This window comes from Dendropsophus ebraccatus, chromosome 7 (assembly GCF_027789765.1).
Source record: "Dendropsophus ebraccatus isolate aDenEbr1 chromosome 7, aDenEbr1.pat, whole genome shotgun sequence".
NCBI classification, from domain to species: domain Eukaryota; kingdom Metazoa; phylum Chordata; class Amphibia; order Anura; family Hylidae; genus Dendropsophus; species Dendropsophus ebraccatus.
In genome coordinates, this window is record NC_091460.1 from 49,758,786 (window position 1) to 49,782,194 (window position 23,409).

General features: G+C 45.3%; 1 long non-coding RNA gene across 1 annotated transcript in view; it reads left to right on the forward strand.

The window, feature by feature from the left end:
* The window catches only part of LOC138796792 (uncharacterized), a 132,860-nt gene that overhangs the window by 54,211 nt on the left and 55,240 nt on the right, over positions 1 to 23,409 (forward strand). Inside the window, exon 2 of the long non-coding RNA XR_011363820.1 lies at positions 7,335 to 7,401. This is a non-coding gene — a long non-coding RNA (uncharacterized lncRNA). The remainder of the gene's footprint in view (positions 1 to 7,334; positions 7,402 to 23,409) is intronic.

The following is a 23,409-nucleotide window of genomic DNA, read 5'->3' on the forward strand; positions in this document are numbered from 1 at the left end:
ACAGATTGATCTCCAGCCCTGTCCTCATCAACACCCACACCTGTGTTAATGGAGCAATCACTGAAACGATGTTAGGTGGTCCTTTTAAGGCAGGGCTGCAATAATGTTGAAATGTGTTTTGGGGGATAAAGTTAATTTTTGTAACGCCTGGAGTCGTGGATCCACTGAACCGTCACCAGCGATGGCACTAACCTCACCAGGGAGCGGAGTCTAAGGGGCCGCTGGTTTTCACCAGAGCCCGCCGCAAGGCGGGATGGACTTGCTGAGGCAGACGACCCCCAGGTCGCTACCCCTGGCTTGGTTGCTAGTGACGGCAGGCGAGGCGTGGCAGTAGCAGTAGGCAGAAGATAGTGCAGGCAGAGGTCTGTAGGCCTAACCGCAGGTGGCAGGCAGTGCTCAGGAACAATGGGTAAGCAGCGGACAGGGACTAGGGACCGGGACTAGGAACAGGGACTAGGAACAGGGACTGAGGTCAGGAACAACAGGGAGCTGGGCCAAACGCTATGGGAAGCATGTAGGGGCTCCAACACGAGGGACAGGGCATGCTGGGATTTATAGGGAGTGATTGTGTGCATACACCAATTAGGGGCGGACTGGCCCTTTAAATCTGAGACAGCCGGCACACGCTCGCCCTAGGAGGCGGGGACGCGCGCGGCGGCTGGCACAGACGGAGACAGGAGCGGGGCGGGTAAGGCGCCCCCCGGGGCCGAACAGGCAGCAGCGCCGGGTACCTGCACATGGACCCCGGCGGCTGCATGGGGAAGAGAGTGGTCGCGGCGGCGGCCCGGAGCACGGGACGCCGCCGCGGCCGTGACAATTTTCAAGGCAAATATTGACTTTGCACGTAATTGCTGTTAAGCTGATCACTCTTTATAACATTCTGGAGTATATGCAAATTGCCATTTTAAAAACTGAAGCAGTAAACTTTGTAAAAAATTATATTTGTATCGTTCTCAAAACTTTTGGCCATGACTGTATATACTGGGAGTAGGGTTCACTTACAGGGGGATTCCCTACAGTGGGATGCCTATTGCATTGGAGAATACTACATACTGGGAGGACAATAAATACCAGGGGAGTTTACCTACGGGGGATGCCTACTGGAGGTGGGGGAGTTCAAACTATCAGGAAGATGCTCAAATGGGGAGCACTACATACTGGGGTGTGTGGTGGACTACCTATATCTATCTACCAAAGAGATAGCTGGGGGGGGGACACAGAAGAATCTAACTACCCTATGGAGTCAAAGGAACCCCTAACCACTATATGGGGGCACAGAGGGGGCAATACAGATTTGGAGGATGTTGATGGTGCATAAGTGAGGAGCCTAAAATATTTGTCAGATTCTGTGGAAATGAGTCATGACTGGGAGAAGACCTCATGATGGAGAAAAAAAGGAAATGTGAGCAACTCCAATCAGAGAAGCCCCCTGTGATTCCCTCAGAGAAGACGCTCCCAAGAGTCACTTATAGAAAACATCCTCTATAAGTTACTGGATGTAACTGCATTGTATGGGGTGATATTGGTCTTTATACAGTGGATTTTATTCAGTGTTGGTCATTAGTCAGTATGTGGTAGTATTAGTAATTATCTTGTGGTAATATTTGTCTTTTTGTCTCTCTGTTGGTATTATTGGTCTTAGTATGTTGGATTTGGTCAGTAACAGTACAGTGGTAATAGTAGTGGTCATTGTGTGGTGGTAATATGTGTTCCTTGTATACTGGTGGTTTTGATCTCAGTATACATTAAAAGTATGTCGAAACATGTATGGTCACAAAATTTGCTCTTTATATACTAGTTATTTGGTAGCTCTGAATGACTAATGTATTTAATTATATAGTGTTATTATGCAATCAGAGGTTTGCTATGGGGCCCAGCTATTTCTAGTTATGGCCTTGGGCTGATAGATGACCATGTTATAGGCTAACCATACATAGTGACCATGCAGTTTACCTAATACTCCAGGCACACTTGGGACATCATCAAGTACACACCGTACAGGACTGGGTAAACTATAGAGATTATAGAGAGAGAAATGAGGCTGGATGAATTACAAAAATTTCTTCAGAAAAAGTTTTCTTAATAATTATAGAAGCAGGATGCTATGTGCTCAAATTGAGTAAACCACAAGTGTCCATACCAACAGGATATGACAAACGTGCCAAGTCCAAGAGAGCTAAAACCACATAGGCGGAATTCTCCAACATAACTGGGCTGCTTCTCTAAAATCACAAATAATAAAAGTTGAAAGTGAAAACATATATATATATATATGTATAGAAAGTACCATCCAGTTACTAAAACCAGACTTATAATAGCACTTCTGCAGAATTGTTGCATCCTGTGGTCCATTAATCACCTACATCAAATACACTGTGGGCCAAAACTAAAAAATTAGACATTAAGTCTCGGGCCGACCTTGATATTTATTGAAGAGGGCATACGGCGCTCCTGGCACTGTCACATTAACGTGCGGTGTTCCTGGCACTGTCAGTGGTATGCATCCCCAGCACTGTGCACTATGATAAATAATAAAATAAATTGCTATGATATGGTTAAAACCCCAACCGCAATGGTTACCCATTATTTTCCCCCAAGCAGTAGGTAATCCCATTATTGTGCCCTATGCAGTAGCCAACCCCTCCAAAAGTGTCCTATATAGTAAACAGCCCTCCCAATATATATTTTTTTCTTTTTATTATTTTCAATATCAAATATAAAAAACATACCTCAAACAAACAAAACTCTTTACAGGAAAACCCCACATTAAGATCAACTAATCCGTCATTTAAAGGAGTCAAAAGAAATATTGTATCAGAGCAAGGGTAATGTCTATAGATACCTAACGCCTCAGAAAATATCTAACCACATTCCTTCATGTACACCATTCAGTACTGTGGGCCAATGTGGGTAGACCCCCTCCCTATCAACCAAACATCCAAAAAACCTTAAACCTTGATCTATAGCTGTACGCTGGGGATGAACTGCACACCCTCATGAACCCCAAGATAGCCAACCAGCCAGTCCAGCACGAAGACCCCCACTACTGGGAAACGGGGACCCGATCTCTTAATCAATAAACACTTTAAAAAACAAACAAAAAAAAAAACACAAAAATAAAGAAAAACACATAAAAAGCCCATATTTCCATAATTCAATAAACTAATAACAACTTGTGTCTCATCTGTTGGACACGTCCATAAGGCCAGAGTTTCACATAGCTCTCAGGATCTGTCTAATTACCCTTTATGCCATTATTACTCCCCTGGACCCCTTTTAAACAGTGAGTTTGCGCATTTATATCCCTAAAATAGTAAGGATTATCCATTGGTTTCCGTCCCCCCTAAGGAGACTTCAAACCTTATAAGATACCCTTCTAAACAACCTTAAAAAAAAAAAAAAAAGAATAAAAAAAAAAAAGCCCTCCCAATATTGCCCCACATAGTAGTTAGCCCTACTATTGGTGCCCCACATAGTAGCCATATAGTAGCCAGCCCTCCCAATGGTGACCCATATAATAGTCACCCCCCTCCCAAATGTCCCATATATTAGCCAGCCCTCCCAGTAGTGCCCCATATAGTAGCCAGCCCTCAATAGTCTCTTATATAGAAGCCAGCCCTCCCCAATAGTGTCTTTTATAAAGGCCAGCTCTCCCAAATAGTCTTATATAGAAGCCAGTCCTCTCCAATAGCCTGTTATATAGTAGCCAGTCCTCCCCCATAGCCTCTTATGTAGTAGCCAGCCCTCCCCATAGCCTCTTATGGAGTAGCCAGCCCTCCCCAATAGACTCTTATAGTAGCCAGCCCTCACCCATAGTCTTATATAGAAGTCAGCCCTACCTTTAGCCTCTTATAAAGTAGCCAGCCCTCCCCAAGTCTCTTATATAGTAGCCAGCCCTCCCCAAGTCTCTTATATAGTAGCCAGCCCTCCCCCATAGTCTGTTATGGAGTAGCCAGCCCTCCCCATAGTCTCTTATATAGTAGCCAACCCTCCCCCATAGCCTCTTATATAGTAGCCAGCCCTTCCCAGTAGTCTTATATAGTAGCCAGCCCTCCCCAATAGTCTCTTATATAGTAGGCAGCCCTCCCCCATAGTCTCTTATATAGTAGCCAGCCCTCCACCATAGTCTCTTATATAGTAGCCAGCCCTCCCCATAGTCTCTTATATAGTAGCCAGCCCTCCCCCATAGCCTCTTATATAGTAGCCAGCCCTCCCCCATAGTCTCTTATATAGTAGCCAGCCCTTCCCAGTAGTCTCATATAGTAGCCAGCCCTCCCCAATAGTCTCTTATATAGTAGCCAGCCCTCCCCCATAGTCCCTTATAAAGTAGCCAGCCCTCCACCATAGTCTCTTATGAAGTAGCCAGCCCTCCCCAAGTCTTGTTTATAGTAGCCAGCCCTCCCCAATAGCCTCTTATGGAGCAGCCAGCTCTCCCCCATAGCCTCTTACGGAGCAGCCAGCCCTCCCCCATAGACTCAGGGCCATCTTAACAGCATTATGGGCCCCTGGGCAGAGGTGCGAATTGCCCCCCCCAACCGCCGCCATCAAATCCCCCACATCTTTGCATATAGTGCTCCCCATAGTAGCCAATCCCCCCATATAGTGCCCCCATAGTAGCCAATCCCCCCATATAGTGCCCCCCATAGTAGCCAATCCCCCCATATAGTGCCCCCCATAGTAGCCAATCCCCCCATAGTAGCCAGTGCCCCCCATAGTAGCCAGTGCCTCCATAGTAGTCAGTGCCCCCATAGTAGCCAGTGCCCCCCATAGTAGCCAGTGCCCCCTATAGTAGCCAGTGCTCCCCATAGTAGCCAGTGCCCCCCATAGTGGCCAGTGCCCCCATAGTAGCCAGTGCCCCCATAGTGGCCAGTGCCCCCCATAGTGGCCAGTGCCCCCCATAGTAGCCAGTGCCCCCCATAGTAGCCAGTGCCCCCATAGTAGCCAGTGCCCCCCAAAACAACAAACCAGTTACTCACCCATCTGCCGGCCCCAGCAGCTGATGTCTCCCGTCAGCGTGGCACTCCCGACATCCTCCGGCACAGGCAGCGGGGTACAGAGAGACTGCCTGTGCCGGAAGTGTCCGGCTGCACGACACATCCAGGACACAGGCTGCGTCTCTGTACCCCGCTGCCTGTTCCCGGAGGATGACGGGAGCGCGCTGACAGGAGACATCAGCTGCTGGGGCCAGCGGACGGGTGAGTTCCGGGACCGCCCGCCCCTTCTATCGCCACTTAGCTGAGTCGATCAGAAGCCCAGGAAAGTGCTGCTCATTGCACTTTCCTGGGCTTCTGATCGGCTGTCAGCTGAGCGGCGATAGAAGGGGCGGGCGGAGGGGGTCGCTCAGGGCCGCTCACTATGCATATGCATAGTGAGCGGCAATACAGGGGGCGGGACGTCTTCCTTGCGGTGCTCAGCACTGCTTGGGAGCCATCTTCGCTTTATAGGACGCACTTAGTTTTATAAGTGCGTCTTATAAAGCAAAAAATACAGGTCACAGAGGGCAGGGGCCCCCTAGGACGCAAGGGCCCCCGGGCAGCCGCCTACCCTGCCCAATGGGTAAGATGGCCCTGCATAGACTCACCCTTCCCGCGACCCTAGCCGGTGCGGGAGATGCCTGGCGCCGGACGCGCGCGACGGCGTCATCACGTTTCTGGCACCGGACGTGCGCAATGACGTTATCGTGTTTCCGACGCCGGACGCGCACAACGGCGTCAGGCACTTCTTACATACTGCGGCCTACAATATCATAATATGGGAGGTCTGAGCGGCCGTTCGGACCTCCCATATTATAATCTGTGATGTCGGTGGGCCAGAATTAATAAAAGAGTAAAATAGTGTGGCGGCCCAAAAATAATGGCACCACGGGCCAGAGTTTGACATGTCTGACCTACATAAAGGACAATGCAGTGCAGTTAATTTTCCTACTGGGTCTTTGTCAGTGCGTTATTGCCTCCATTCAGGTCCTTCCCTGTGCCATGTGACTGGTGCAAAGACTGCTGAATTTTATCGCATGTTATGTGTGGAGTGTAAGTCATGTTCCCTGTTTATGCCATAGAAAGCGACACTGTGACCCCCGACAACCACCCACCCACGTCTCGTAGATGTGAGTTCAGCCTCCATACAGTGTTTTGTTTTGTTTTTTGGCATATCCCACAGATTGACAATTGGATTGAGACCTGGGAAATTGAGCCCACTTCTTATTGTTTACTATGTTTCTCAAACTATTCATGTACAGGTTTAGCAAGAAGGAGAGTATGTAGTGAGCAACAATGTTGAGATAAATGGTCCAGCCAGGCCCCAGTGTGTTTCAGCAGAACATTGCCCACAGTATCACACTGCCTCCACCGGCTTGTCTTTTCCCATAATGCAAGGACAGCCTTCATTTCCCATAAGCATCAATGATCCTTGGCCATTTAAGTCTGTGTTGAAAGTTTACTAGGTGTTGACCACTTTTAGCACATACTAAACATTAAATAATAAGAACACCTTAACATACAAGACTAGTGATGAGGACGAATTAGAATAGACTAATTCTAGAGGATTCAGACGAACCCAATCGCTCTGCATTTGACTTCCAGCAGCTGGAGAAGCTGGATGGAGTCCTAAGGAGTTCTGGAAAACATCAATACAGCCATAGCCCATATCCATGTTTCCCTGGCACCCTGGGGCTGAATGAAAATTCTCCAGCTGCCACGAGTCAAATGTAAAGCGTTTTGGTTTTGCCAAACCAGAAAGTTCAGCAAATTTGTTTATCACTATACAAGACATTTTGGAGACCTGATTTTGATCTGTCATTTTCTTCTAGACATAACAAATTGGCTGTTGCCAAAGTTGTTAAAAATGATGCTGTAGCTACAGCAATATAAATTTAACAAAATTCAGTGGAAGGGAGAACTGCTGCTGACCACAATCGGTGTGTGCCCATAAAGGACTGAAGAGGTAAAAATATAGCTAGCTGGAACCATGCAATATGAGAACTGGAAGATTAATGCAATATATTTAGTGCTTTCCTTTGTGGTTTGTATGTACCTCGTGCATACACACCACAAGTATGTGACTCACACTGCATAATTTCTAACTGGCCTTCACCAAAAATATTATTTTTATTGATTTGAAACTTCATAGTGATCCTTTTTTTACTGCAGAAAAGCCATTTGAAATGTATGTATTCCTTATGAATGTGGGGAGAGTGACTGAGCATGTGCGTCCACCAGCATTCGGCTCAGGAGGTGGACGTGCATTTTGCTGTACAATTTCAACACCATGTGGTGCCATGTAATTCAATGTCATATCTCACCACTTTACTGAGAAGGCATTTCCCTATTTTGCCACAGGGACCAGGAAGTGGAGATCATGGAGGATCCAGTGAATATTGGAAAGATAGCAGCAGGACATTGGCAGGTGAGCGATACTTTTTTAATCTGGCCCATTTAAAAATAAATAAATGCAAGACAACCCCTTTAAATAAGTAATTCTTTAAGAATTTATTATTCAATTTATGTTGATCTGTAATGTCACATTCTCCAATCCTTAAGTGGCTGCTCAGTGGGGACCAGGGCGGCATAACGCTGCCAGCATGAACCATTTTTAGTCACCCCTTCCTGGGCATATATGTAAAATTCGTCCTGCCTAGTCAATACATTTAATTATCCATCTGTGGGTGGATACTTAGGGTAAGATATTAAAGGCAACCTAATACGATTTCTAAAGGTGGCCATACACCTTCAATAATGGTTGCCCGAACGATCGCCAGTTATCGGTCATCACTTATCTCTCCAGTATTCCCATAAACAGGAATATTGTGCACAGCCGAGTGATCCTGTGTTCTCTCTGACTGCAGCTTATCTCTCCAAAAACAAAGGGGTTCGGGCAGTAATTTTCCGTCAGGCCCAACCCCTATTTTCACCGACATCATCTGTTGATGGATGGTCAGGAGAGCCCAATACACCTTATACCAATGGCTGAATGGTGGGTACAGCCCACAAAAAAGTATAAGGTCTATGGGGACCTCAAGATAGTATGTGTTCTAGATGCCCCTGATTGTATTGCAAGTTCTGGTACCCCATTCTCATGGAGGTCCTAGTAACTGAATCCCCACTGAACCGACATTGATGGCATATCTAATGAACATGCCCCTTTAATCCCTACTTCATTAAAACTATCAAATTCTATAGCACAATAACATAATAGCTATAGTGTACAAGACTAATGGTTTGTTTGACCTAGCCATTTTTTTTATTTTTCTTTTAACACTGATGTAAGTTTACTAAACCACATTTTGTGAGGAAAGATTACATTTTGCTTTTGTGGCAATGATAACCTCAGAACTTCCCTGTTCCTCTATTGCACTCACCCTCATTCTGTTAAGGAAAGCAGAAAACTGTGCAAACTGACTTATCATGAAGCTACTAATCAAAAACTGGTGGTTTGTGAAGGTCAAAAATAATAGAGGTCATGGGTGTAACTGTGAATTACTAGTCTCTGTAGTAAAGTTAATAAAACAAAAAAAGAAGTCCTAAGAATCTATTCTGCGAGCATGTAGTCATGGTACGGCACAAATATTTATGATGGGGAACTTGTATACAAGTAAATGCAGAAGACAGATCTAGCACCTGCTAAGAAGTCAAATAAATGGGCAGGTGCTCTGACTGCAATGTAAAAAAGAAAAAATTACAAAGGGGCAGCAGACTGAATTAATTTGCTCTTTGATGGTATGGGGTTGTATTAGTAGGCAGCTTGCACATCTGGAAAGGCACCATCAATGCATGAATAAATTACTAGTTATCCTGCAACTCTTCCAGCAAAAACGGTATATTAATCTGCTCATCTGCTTATAGTTTTGCAACAGCTGGAGGGCCAAAGTTTTCCCGTCTTGCTTGAGGGTGCCCTCACACACACACTTTTTTTCTGGCATTTTCCAGGCCAAAAATAATGCCAATGCGGCACATGGTGTGTTTTTTTTCATGCATTTCTGTGTTGTTGGGGTTTTTGGTTTTTTTTTCTAGCATTTTTCTCTTCATGTGTGGTTGAGTTCTTTTTATGTGCTGGATTTGACCTAGCTGCTGGACTACAAAAGGTGACGAAAATGCCAGAAAAAAAAAAAAAAGAAGAAAAAACGCCATATGCACAGCAATGGCATTTTTGACAGAACAAGAACATGGGAGCCTATGGGAGAAATGGCTGAAAAATCACTACACCCTTAGCATGCTGCCACAGAGCCTGAAAACGCCAGAAAAGAGAAAAAACAACACCCCATCAAAAAAAAAAAACGCCATTGACTTCCGGCCATGGCAATATCAGGCCATAGCATTATACTTGTTGTTTTACCAAAATTTTAAGGCATTGTGAAGCCAGTGACTACCTAGTTCCAGTGTCTGCTTTGCCCTATAAGAATCTATGATGAAGGGCATATCATAGGTAGGGGCCTGTTACAGATTTTGTATAGCATAAAGGTGTATAATATAATAGACTTCTTCTATCCCATGTACTGTACAAAAGCACAAACTAGGGTCAATGAGGCAATAGGATTTAAAGTCCTCGAGCTCTGCTGTAGTTTATCAGTTACAGCTTAGATGAAACCGTTTCACAAAAGCGGTGTTCTGTCCAGCGAGCAATATAATAGTGTTTGAAATTGGAGAAACTCAGACATAAAGCTAAATGGAAAACCAGCAACGCAGCAGAAACAAAGCTTGCATTATAAATTCAGTGATGCAGCTCAGCAAAGAAATCCGTGCCAGGGTGAACCTGGTGTGGCTGTAATGAGGAAGTCGGCTTCTAGACACTTTGTTATGTCTTCTGCAAAACATTTATTTTGCATTTTGTTTTCCATTTTGTATTAAGGTTACATTGTACACCAGTTCCATTATTATCATTGTTATTGCTATTAATGTTTTGTTATGCTTTTGTTATACTTTTATTGATCACCATAAAAATCTATATAGAACTTATTTACTGTTATAGAATCTTTCAACCAAGTTTTTTTTTGCGTATTGCTTACATGATTTTTGCTGCTTTAATTACAAAAACAATTTTTTTTTTGGTCTCTTCAGGAAATATTTACATTTGATCTTCTATTAACTATTATGTCTTAGTGGTCAAGGCAAAAATGGTGGCTAGCACCAAACATTTAACTTTGATGCACAATGTTCTCCTCCAATACATAATATACACCATTATGCCCGGAAATCCATTATAATACACACTGTGATGACCTGAAATTCATTATAATACTCACCATGGCCAGGGATTTCTGAGTGGTGGATGGCAAAGGCAGGGCTGGACTCCTCACTCTGTCAAGCAGTCTTGTGGTCAGAGGCAGTATTATACCTTTGGCCACAAGAGGCTGCTCTTTCCCCTAGCGCTATACTACATAGGTGCAAAGACGGGACCTATACTATAAGGAGGAACAAACAGGGCCTGTACTAAATGGAGACACAGGGGTAGCGTAATACTATAAGAATTATATCTATATAATAAATATGATCTTTCAGAGGGGGCTATATGGGGTCACAGAGCGGCCTCATTACAGTTTGGAGGCAACGGGAATGTACACTAACTGTACCATTATATTAAATTTGCTATGCTACATTAGCTTTTAGACTACTGATTTTCCTGTGTTAACTTTGCTTGAGCATTGCCGAGCTCTCTTGACATAGAAAATGTATTATATTTATTGCTCTGAATTCATTGATTCGATGTAATACACACCGGGACCCCCTGTAATGTTGATTTTTGATCATCTTGTATTAATGTGTTTAAAAATATGTAGATATATCTTTTTTAATGAATAGACAGGATATATCGGTGGGGAGGTTCGTAGTGTTATGCTGCGTTTACACAGAACGATTATCGTGCGAATTCGCACGATAACGATTGTGTCAGGACCAGTCACACCAAACACACAGAGACAGTGAGCCCTGAGCTCAGCCCCGCCCACTGTCCCTACCGAATTGCCGCAATCTGCCCTAAAATGGCAGCGGACAACTTGGCGGCGATCCCTGGCCTGGATACATGAAACAATAGACAAGACAAAACAAACAAACACAATAAGAATGGTCAGTAATCCGGGTAACAACAGTCTGGCAGCAAAAGTACAAAATCAGGATCCAAAAGAGTAGTCAAATAACAGGCAATATGGTCGGGGGCAGGCAGCAAGCAAGCGAGGTCAAAAGATACAAAGCAGAAATCAGGAGAAACCAGAAAACAGAACACACAAGCAGGCAGAGACTAAGTCAATAACCGGCAAGGCACAGGCAGAAACAGCTAACTAAAATAGGAGACCAGGAACCAAGTACAGAAGATGATTGGAGGGACCAGCTGTCAATCACTAAGGCAAGGCAGGTTAACTGTTACATGACCAGGGAAGCTTAGAAGAACAGACAGGGAAAACAATTAGCAGACCAGAAGAAATAAGACACAGTTCAGACAGGGCAAAAACAAGGCAAACAAAACACAGAATAAATGGAAGATTATGGCCAAAATCGCAGTCTCGGTCATACCTTACGCACCGAGGACTGCGCCAAAGTTCCATTCATGACAGATTGAATTCGAACGATAATCGTTTATGTAAACGCAGCGAACGATCAAACGACGAGCGAGAAATCGTTCATTTTGATCTTTCAACAACTTCTCAAATTGTCGTTGATTGTTCGCAAAAAATTCGCAGATCGTTCCGTGTGAACAGTCGTTCGCTGATTAAACCAATGTGTGAGATAGGCTTAAAGCGAATTAGGCTTAAACGAATTTCCGTACGATATATCGTACCGTCTAAACGCTGATCGTTATGAACAAAAAAACTTTACTCTAACATCGTTAATCGTACGATCGGCCGAATTATTGTTCCGTGTAAACGTAGCATTAGACTTCCTCATTCAGGTTTTGAGGCTATTACAATGAATCTAATAGCTCTATATGCTGCTTAGAACTCCAAAGATCATTGGACAACTGTTAGAATGTTAATGTAAGCTGTACCTCTCCTAGAGCTGGTGGTGGTTGTCAAAGTTATAAAATCACTTCTATTTCTCAGCCAAGTGTCAAGAAGATGAGACCAAGCTTGTTAATTGCTACAGCCTGGCATGCCTCCTTGCTCAACGTCATCTCCCAGCACCCCCTTGAATGTACATACATACATTATACATCAATCAAGGTAGGGCTGTGAGGTAAGGATGAAGGATGGAGGCATACAAAGTAGCTGAGCCCCACCTTCTTGACACTTGGGTAAAAAATAAAAAGATCCAGGACAGGTACAGTTTGCCTCATACCCTAACAGCTATTCAACAGTGTCTGTGGCTTTTAGCACCAAATAGAACTGTATACCTCTGGATGCTGACTGTATTTTTATCTTTGGGCTGTTACATTGCTTTAACAAAGTTATAACTATAACTTTTTTAAATATATACTGTATATATATTTTTTATTTTTATACATACTTCTATTTAGTGGCAGCAGTAAGGAATGACACTTAGGCCGTATTCCCACGTTCCGTGTTCCTCACGAAACACGGACGCCGCGCTGTAATAAATCAGCCGCACAGCGCTGTCATTACAGTGCAGCGCATATCTGTACAGTTCACTCGCTCCCAGTATCTAATTACAGATGCAACCCGGGCGGGGGAGAGTCCGTTACAGGCATTCCACGTCTGTGTTCCGTGAGGAACACAGAACGTGGGAATACAGCCTAATGGTTGTTTCAGCACCTGCAGGGCCATAAGCCCCCGACCCCCTACTCTGTTCTAGAGCAGCTCACCAGCGCTATAAAGAGCAGTTGCATAAGCATATGATAGGGCAGTGCTTCTCAAACTGTGAGGCGCCCCCTAGTTCTTGGTGAGGCCCAGCTGGGGAGCCAGTTTTCTTAAAATTAACAATGATCTGCACAGTCCTTTAGCTTTTTGCAAAAATCTCCACTTTAGCAACATTATTAATTTATTTTGTACTTAATTTATTAGTATCTAGTATGGGCGCCAGGTGAAAGGTAGCCCTAGCATTATTTTCAGCTTTTAAATGGACTTTCACTACAGATGGTGAGGCCCAGGCACCCTCTTAATCAGTCTGGTGAGGCCCAGGCATTGCCTTGGTCTGCTAGGTGAGGCTCCAGTGGCAAACGTTTGAGAAGCACTGTGATAGGGAATGCTCATTATGGATTTAGCGACACTGTCACCCCCTTTGTGCATTCTGACATCTCTACACAGGTGTAAAGGGTAAATTTAGCGTTTTTCATACCTTATTTCATATCATACGTCATGGTGCTTGTTCAAGTAAAAAGTATCCTTTTATCAACTGCAGATTGTATTAAGTGGGCGTGGCCTCACGGCATTAGCGCCACTTAGCCCCCCCCCCACAACGGCACCGTTGGTCCCACCCCCTTGATGCCCATTGGTTGGCCGACATAAAGGGATGGGGTCTAGACCTTTTTGCCAGCCTGTTCCAATGGCCGGCGAGGGGGCGGGGCCAACTGTGGCATTGTGTGTGGGGCTAAGTGGCGCTAATGCTGCGAGGCCCCGCCCACTTAACACAACCTGCAGTTGATAAAAGATGACTTTTTACTTGAACAAGCACCATGACGTATGATATAAAATAAGGTATGTAAACCGCTAAATTTACCCTTTACACCTGTGTAGAGATGTCAGAATGCAAAAAGGAGGTGACAGTGTCACATTAATGTCTTCATTCTACGTATTACAGTACGTATACTTCAGAACTTTACTTTCTTATTGAAAGTTTTTGTTAATTTGTAGGTTCCTGTGGACAAAACTGAGAAAACATGACTTGATGCTGTCAGGATGCAGCTAGATTACAGACCGTGATATCTGTCTGCTAACAACCGAAGAGTACAACTATGCAGAAATTAAGACATCATTTGCATGTGTGCGTTATTAGAAGATCCTAGGCTATTTTACACCCCTGGGTATATTAGGGTTTATCCCCCAAGGTATATTGTGGCCTGGGCAAGAGGTGAGAAAACCAGTGACGTAATAATATGGTGTGTTAGGCTAGATGGTATTTGCCTGTTAGCTCAGCCAGAGATGTCAATGTTGTGACGCCAGTGCTTGTCCAGCACACAGGTGTGATTTTGGTACCTGCTTTGTTTTGTGTTGCTGGCTGTATTCCCCAATGTGGCTGGCTTTAAACCCCTGCCGGGTTGTTGCGGGTGCCTTGGGCTCTTGTCACAGTAGTCCTGAGTGGCAACTGACCCACTCGGACTATCGGTACCACCACCCATAGTCCAGGGAAATAATAACCCAAGGTGTACGGTGCTGTGTGTGGGTGCTGGTGTGTATAGAATCAGACAGTGATGTGAAAAATAGAACAGCTTTACTATAAAATTCTTCAATGATACAATACACATTTGCAGAATAGATACATCTTTGGCACAGACCCTTAGAACTTCAACTTGTTGTACTTAAGAAGGTGCTTGAGAAGTAGAATAGAAGAGAGGTAGTTGTAGTGGTGCTAGAGTAGAGTAGAGGAGTTTGTCAGAGGAGCCCCCAACCTAGTGTAGCAATGTAATCTGCCGGAACTTGAAGATACACTTTATAGTGTGAGGTTTACTTGTAGTTGTATTTAGACTTTGGTCTCACCACCTTTTGCCCTACAGTGTCGAGCTACCCATCCTGTCAGGGTACTCCACGCCCCAGCCGTGGTTATCTGGGCGTAGCTAAATGTCTGAAGGTGACCCAGTTACCTGCACTGTGACATTGGATTCGTAGACCTTCTTTACAGTAGCTTTGTCCTTTCCAGGCTAATTCCTCTTGTGTTCAGGATACTGCCCTGCTCCTTTTAGATGTGTTCTCGGCTTGGGTAAGGGTGTTCCTTTATTTCTCTCCCTTTAAAAGTGCTTAGCTCTGCATACTGAACGCAGTGGTAGTAGATAAGGATCTGGTTTTCTCTATCTGAATCTATACACCTGGGTGTCTGGACTAGACTGCACTGCCCACTTTCTCCCACACAGAGCTAACTAACTCCTCCTACAGGTAGTGAGTGTGTAGAGAGCAGGGATAGGTTGAGAAAGAGAGAAAGGAGTGAGACCTGCTGCAATCATTAAAGGAGAAGTTTGGCAAAAAATTTTATTAAAGTATTGTATTGCCCCCCAAAAGTTATACAAATTACCAATATACATGATGGCAGGGGGACATCAAGGGACACAGGGCACTGGAGGGACACTGGGCATCCCTCTGCCATCATCCTCTCCAGCAGCCACAGCCCGCACAGCTCTGGGAGTCGGGTTGTGACATCAACATTTTATCCAGGAAGTGAAGCCTTGATGCAGTAGTAAGTGCAGGAAAAAAAAAACTTTATGTGCATTTCCCATAATAAGTGTATATTGGTAATTTGTATTAGTTTTGGGGGACAATACAATACATTAATAAAAAATTTCATTGGACTTCTTTAACTTTTGACATGCCTGAGGACATATCAGAAAATACAGCAAATAACAATAAGGCTATGTTCACACTGCGTATGAGTCCGGCCGCATTTCGTACGCCGCCATACATGTGCGGCTGAAACTACGGGAGTGGGAAAAATCGACATGCGGCCGGATGTGTACGAACCGCGAACATACACCCGTAGTACAGTTATGCTTTCCTAGCTTGTTTCGAAGCGATCTGAAACAGGTCATTTACTTGGAAATCTTTGCCCAGCCCAATAAAACACACAGAACCTTTTGGATCTAAAAATCATGTTCAATTTGGCTAAAATAAGTACTCCGTACGGGACCGCATGGAAATCCACGGCTGTGAGTTGGAACATTTCCGTCCTCAAACAATGGTCTTGTTCATTTTTCACGGCGCCGCATACGATCCGGCCGTAAGCTCATACGTAGTGTGCACTGTGCGGGCGTATATCGTATACTTTCAAGCGAACGCATCAACCTCAAAACTACATGCGTATATTCGCGGTTTGCACTACGGCCGGACTCATACGCAGCGTGAACATAGCCTAACACTGTAAGTACACCTTATGCCCTCATTCAGACGCTGTCTGTTTCAGTGAGGACCTTACATATTTCAGCAAGACAATGCTAAACCACATTCAGCATCCATCACAACAGCTTGTGCAATGTCCCTGTACCTATATCCCAGCTACTTTATGTATAATGTTGTTGTGTGGCTAAGGAATACTTGGCTTTATTTAGTTGGGTATCGTATGTTCTATATACTGTATGTAATACAACTTTACTTGCCACACTACTACACATTGCTTAACAGCATACACTGAGGAATATTATCATCAGTTGAAGAGTTTTAAAGCGACTCTGTACCCACAATCTGCCCCCCCCCCCCCAAACCACTTGTACCTTCAGATAGCTGCTTTTAATCCAAGATCTGTCCTGGGGTCCGTTCAGCAGGTGATGCAGTTATTGTCCTAAAAAACAACTTTTAAACTTGCAGCCCCATGCCCAACGGGCATGGCTTAGAATATCTGCGGGGCTGGGCGGTGCTCTTAACGGTACTTCAGGCTGTGGATTCAACTGCTAACTGCATAGGAACAGTGCAGAAGAGGAAGGTAAGAGACATACCTTCCTCCTCTCCGCCCTGTGCGCATTAGGGGGCTATCAGCAGGTTAGATACATCTAATCTGCTGATAGTTCCCCTTTAAGTTCTAAAGGATGTTTTATGTTCTGTGTGAAATATGGGTCTATGATACTTACAATTCATTTGCATGGGAACCCAACTTTTTTAGAACTAGAGTTGTAGTTCTTGGCACTGATGCCAGTAACTGATATCCCAAAGAGTACTTCAGATTCTCCTTTAGGGTATGTTCACACTACGGAATTCTCACAGAGAACTCTCCGCAGATTCTGTAGCTCACCCTTGCTCGCGGCCGCGCGCATCTCTGCCTGTGCCATAGACTCCATTCTATGCACAGGCAAATACTGCCATCTGCCCAAAAAATAAACCAGTTCTGCGAGAATTTTGTAGTGTGGATATACCCTTACAGTGCCTTAGATGCCCACAGGCAGTGTCTTGTATTCATACTTATCATATACAGCACATGCATGGACACATATGGACCGGTGATGTCTTTATCACCACAGATCCTTTTTATGCTAATGAAGTATAATACCAGATTTACCTCTGAATGTTAACGGCCCTTACTCAATGGAGTTTTAGCATTTTATGAAAGAAGAAATTCCAGCTCCGTTCACCAGTCCCATGATATCCCAATGTCATCATGATTGTTCATGTGTTTATGTTGGGTCACATCGCAGAGGTTTTCCCAAGTCCTCTCTATTTGCCAATCTGCCGCCTTTATAAATGACTCCCATTTGGAAAACATTCATTAAGTTGAAGGTGGACGTCTGTAAATATCATTATTGCATTAATTCTTATAAAACACCGGCATATTCCAGTCACAGAAGCGTAAAAGACACTTCTTGGCTGCAGCGTGCTCATCATATTTTTGTAAAAGGAGGAACCTCTCGTCCTCATACGTTCCAGCTGGCATACATATACTGAAAGCTGCAATTAAATAGCAATCATCAGAATTATAATAGAGGAATTCCATGTTCTTCTTGACGCACAGCCAGAACCTGGAAGAGGAATGTTTCCACACCGAGGTGTAGTACAAGGTCTGTGGAATATTTACTTCTTGTAAGTTTTTCCGACAGTGAAAGCAAGAGGGGAAAGAACTTCTGACTGAGTGGTTTGCAATAGGCCATTGCTCTGGAAGAAGATACACAGTTTTAGTTATGTGAATAGGGCAATGTATTAAAGGGAATTCCCCCCCCCCCCCCCCCCCAAAATTATTTTCGCATTAATACGATACCTACCCATATCTTAACATCTTTCCAATATTTTATTATGGATTCTGCACAGTTTTGCTGTTATCTAGATGCATTCAGCCCCACTAAACACATAGAATCATAAAATCTCAGTCCACTCTGACCGACACTGCTCCCTGCTCCTGGCCCCCACCCTCCGTGTTGTGATCACGTGTGCTCCATCTCTTCAGTCGGCTGGGTTAGTGCTTCTAACCCTGCCCACTGAAGTGAAGGAGGAGACTGACAGCAGCTGCTGATTATTGTCTCCCTCCCTCCAGGTCACGGCACTGTATGCCCCCCCGCCTCTTAGCTCACCTGCGGCCCCCACACTGGGCCCGCCCACACTGTGCCCCCCCACCACAGCACTCACCGGAGCCGCCCCCCCCGCACAGTGCACCCCCGTGCTCACCCACAGCCCCTCATTCTCACTTGCACCCTCCCCCTCCGTGGCTCACTTGCGCCCCCCTGTTCACCCGTGGCTCACTTACGCCCCCCCACAGCTCACCAGGGGCTCACTTGCGCCCCCCCCCCCGTGTTCACCTGCTGCCCAACCCCTGAATAACCCTCTGCCCCAACTCACTAACTCAACTCTGCTATGTCACTGCCTCAACTCTGCTACGTCACTCCCTCAACTCTGCTATGGCACTACCTCAACTTTGCTATGTCACTGCCTCAACTCTGCTATGTCACTACCTCAACAGTGCTATATCACTGCCTCAACTCTGCTGTCACTGCCTCAACTGTGCTATATCTTCTGGATATCAGCTCTGCTACATCATGGGCCAATCAGGCATAAGCATTGCATGATGGGAAATGTTGTTTTCTGGCCGGCGCCATGTTGGATCTAGATTGGCTTTTTAAAAAACTTGTAACCGTGGAACAGCTAGAAAGATGGGAGATGGCTCAAAATACTCAGGGGGACTTGGTGAGTAAGACCAGCTAGGTTTGGGAGCATTTTATTATTTTTTTTTAGCTCTTGGGGGAATACCCCTTTAAATAGTGCAAATATAATATAAACTAATGTCTCCGTACTAGAGCTTATCAGTAATGTTTGCGGATGTAATTTTTGCAGATTGCAGATCTGTTAATATACGGATAGTGTGAACAGCCCAATTGAAATCAATGGGCCATAAATTTGTCCATAATTGCAGATTACTAAAGCACCTGTCCCGACATTCCCTGCTGGAGCCTCCACATGCTTTCCTTTGCGTGTGGTCCCAGGGCCGTCTTAACAAAACTATGGGCCCCTGGGCACAGCTGTGGACTGGGCCCCCCCACCCAAGATCAAGTCCCCGCATCCCCCTCCCCCCTAACCTTGTGCTGTGCAGCCCCATGTGGGGAAAAAGAAATAGAATACCCCCTGCATCCCCCATATAGAATAGCCCTCCCTGCATCCCCACATATAGAATAGCCCCCTCTGCATCCCCCATATAGAATAGCCCCCCCTGTGTACCCTAATATAGAATACCCCCTGCATTCCCCCATATAGAATAGCCCCCCCCGCATCCCCCCATATAGAATAGCCCCCCTGCATCCCCCCATATAGAATAGCCCCCTGCATCCCCCATATAGAATAGCCCCCCTGTGCATCCCCCCATATAGAATAGTCCCCCTGTGCATCCCCCCATATAGAATAGCCCCCCTGTGCATCCTCCTCTTATAGAATAGTCCCCCTGTGCATCCCCCCATTTAGAATAGCCCCCCTGTTCATCTCCCCATATAGAATAGCCCCCTGTGCATCCCCCCATATAGAATAGACCCCCTGTGCACCCCCCCATATAGAATAGCCCCCCTGTGCATCCCCCATATAGAATAGCCCCCCTGTGCATCTCCCCATATAGAATAGTCCCCCTGTGCATCCCCCCATATAGAATAGCCCCCCCCGTGCATCTCCCCATATAGAATAGCCCCCCTGTGCATCTCCCCATATAGAATAGCCCCCCTGTGCATCTCCCCATATAGGATAGCCCCCCTGTGCATCCCCCATATAGAATAGCCCCCCTGTGCATCCGACCATATAGAATAGCCCCCCTGTGCATCTCCCCATATAGAATAGCCCCCCTGTGCATCCCCCTATATAGAATAGCCCCCCTGTGCATCCACCCCTTATAGAATAGCCCCCCTGCATCCCCCCATATAGAATAGCCTCCATGTGCATCCTCCCCTTATAAAATAGCCCCCCCCGTGCATCCCCCTATGTAGAATAGCCCCCCTGTGCATCCCCCCATATAGAATACCCCCTTATAGAATAGCCCCCCATGCACCCCCCTATGTAGAATAGCCCCCCTGTATATCTCCCCTTATAGAATAGCCCCCCTTTGCATCCCCCTATGTAGAATAGCCCCCCTGTGCATCCCCCTTATAGAATAGCCCCCCCCTGTGTATCCCCCTTATAGAATAGCCCCCCTGTGCATCCCCCATATAGAATAGCCCCCCTGTGCATCCCCCCCTTATAGAGTAGCCCCCCCTGTGCATCCTCCCATAAAGAATAGCCCCCCCCATGCATCCTCCCATATAAAATAGCCCCCCCCCCCCCACACCGTAAAAAAATACGACTCACCTCTCCTCAGCCGGATCTTCAGTCTGCAGAAGCTTCTCCCTGCTGCTGCAGTATGGCGGCTCCTCTTTCCACTCTCAGGTCCTCAGCGGCGCGTCAGGAAAGTGACGTCACCGCTGGGGACCTGATGTAGGTGCCTGCAGACGTGCCTGCGTGCAGCATGTCTGCGGCTCCTGTGGGATCACTGAGGCTTGGAAGAGACCGCGCTATTCTCTCAGTCTCAACTACTGAATCACTCAATGGTGAGGAAGACCGGCCCGGCGGGCACACGCCCCCCGGCCCATCCCGCCCCTGGTCTTTCCCTTTCTGCAGGGTAGGCGACTGCCACTGGGGCCCCCCATGAGTCATAGGCCCCCGGGCAGCCGCCTACCCTGCCCAATGGGAAAGACGGCCCTGTGTGGTCCCAGCTTTCCGTTGCTCCTGCCCGTGGTTCCTGCCACCTGTGCCTTCAGTCCTGAGCCCCGCTGTGTTCCTGCTGCCTGTGGTCCCAGTCGCGGGTCCTGCCTGCCCACGTGTCTCCAGCTGCACCTCGCCTGCCACCGTTAGCAAGCCTAGCCAGGGATAGCGACCTGGGAGTCGCCTGCCACCGCAAGTTCATCCCGCCTTGCGGTGGGCACTGTTATAGACCAGCATCCCCTTAGACTCCACTCCCAGGTGCAGCTTACACCATTGCTAGCAGTGGTACAGCGGATCCACGACTCCAGTCGTTACACACATAATACAAACCATACAATCCAAAGTAATGGATGCAAGCAGTGTCTTTTTAGGTATCACTACATTACATTGGCTGTGAATATCAGATCTGTGAGAGTCTGACTCCCAGCTACCCACTGATCAGCAGCGACTCCATTGCTTTTCAGGCACATTTCCATACTTTTGGTAGTGTCTTTCAGCCCTATGTATATTGATTGTCTATTCTATGGATAGACCAACAAAACACAGTTATCACTGAACTCAAGGAGAACAGTGAAAAAAATTCCAATGAAGTACTCAATCAAGAGTCTCCACTGATGCCCCCAAAAATTTAAATATGCAAAACAGGAGTCCGTGGAGCCTCGGTTGCGAGTCTCAAAACACGGGATAGCCAGATATCTCTAGCCTGTTGCCACGGGGTGCCTCCATGATATGGAGAGCACCACACCACCCTGATAAATAGCCCCTTAAGTCCCACTCGGTTGTGAGTATTGGAACATAAATAGGGAAACACCCAGGCTGTCTGTGGATGGAAGCCTGCCTTGTCAAGCCCTTGTCATGATCGCAATACTCGCACCTTGAGTTAGACATTGACAAAAAGGGGCCACCCTGGTGTTTCCCTATTTATGTTCCAATACTCGCAACCGAGTGGGACTTAAGGGGCTATTAATCAGGGTGGTGTGGTGCTCTCCATATCATGGAGGCACCCCGTGGCAACAGGCTAGAGATATCTGGCTATCCCGTGTTTTGAGACTCGCAACCGAGGCTCCACGGACTCCTGTTTTGCATATTCTATGGATAGGTCATCAATATTAAGGTCCAGGAGTACCTCTTCCAAGCATTAATATTTGAAACATGCCAAAAGTTAAAGAGATACTGCGGAAACAAAATATATAGATATATATTTTTTTATGTATAAAACTTCATCATTTTGGCGCCAAAATGATAGATGTCAAAGAAAAGACCGTGAAATGACGTTGTGGGAACATAGCCTTTCTGTGTTTCCAATCCACTCCTGGCTTTGGTTAAAAATATGCTGACCAAAATATTGAGTGTGAACATAGCCTAAAACTTTTGCCTTGATGGCAATATGCATGCAGTTTTCCATATGGTAAATGGCCCTGCAGCACAGTAGCTGTGTGTAAACCCAGCCCAATAAACTTACAATGCAATTAACAGTGTACCTACAAATGATCTATGGATCAAATCAAAGAATCTTAGTCCTGCAACTGTGTGATCCAATGCGGACCAACATTTCTAATACACGTAACCTCGTATTGAAGGTGCACTGTGAGTTTTATCAGCCGGCGACGTAAAACTTTCCATAGATAAACAATATGATATCATGGATCTTATGAACTGTTTGTCTATGGCTATTCGAGATAAGGTTCACAAGAGGCAGACAAATGCACAGTGAATGCAGATGTGAACCCCAGCCTGTAGATAGGATTGTGTAGCGAGCTCTGGAACGTCCCTGCAGGCCGCTCTCCAAGAAAAAGAAGCCACATGTTGAGGAACTCATAATATTTTAACACCACAACCAGCATATTTCTGCAGCAAAATTCAGCCAATTCCACAGGCCAAAACCAATATTGATCTAGCTCTTTGTCCAATCAACAAATACCATTGTTTATAGGGTATAATTTTTCTTGGTTGCAGTTCAAAGCTAAGCTCTTAGGATTTGCTGCACAAAAAGGTCTCCCTCCCCCCAAAAAGAAATATTTGCAGGGATGTTAGTCATACGAGGAAAAACTCTTTCAGAAGGTTTATTTAGCAGTTTAGAAGTAAGGAAATCATGATCGTAGACTTCAGAAAACCCAGGGAAGCATCGGGATCCACATGCCGAAATGAGCTGCTATTATATATTTACAGAGATGCACTGTCAAGAATAATATTATATTATAATATATATACTGTATACACACACACAACTATATATATTCTTGACTGCGCATCTCTGTAAATAGATAATAGCAGCTCATTGCACTTAGAAAGGCTATGGTATATATATATATATATCTTAGCCTTTCTAAGTGCAATTGCAGTAGCTGAATACCTTAAAGCTATTAATAAATGTTTTGTATGTGGGCGTTTAACATCCTTTACATATATATATATATATATATATATATATATATATATATATATATTATTTTTGTTTGCTCACGTTTTTCTTGGTTTTAGAAAAGCACAATGATTTTTTTTATTTTTTCTAGACAAGCACTTAAAGAGAACCAATCACCAAAAAATCACTGTCCCTATTATCAAAGGTAACCTCTCCCTATGTCTATCTATGAAGATACAGACTGCCTTTGCAGTCTGTATCTTATCCCTTTACCCAATTCTCTTGTTTGATGAACGAAGGCCGGGCGCCGCCATCTTGATTACGTCACTTTGCG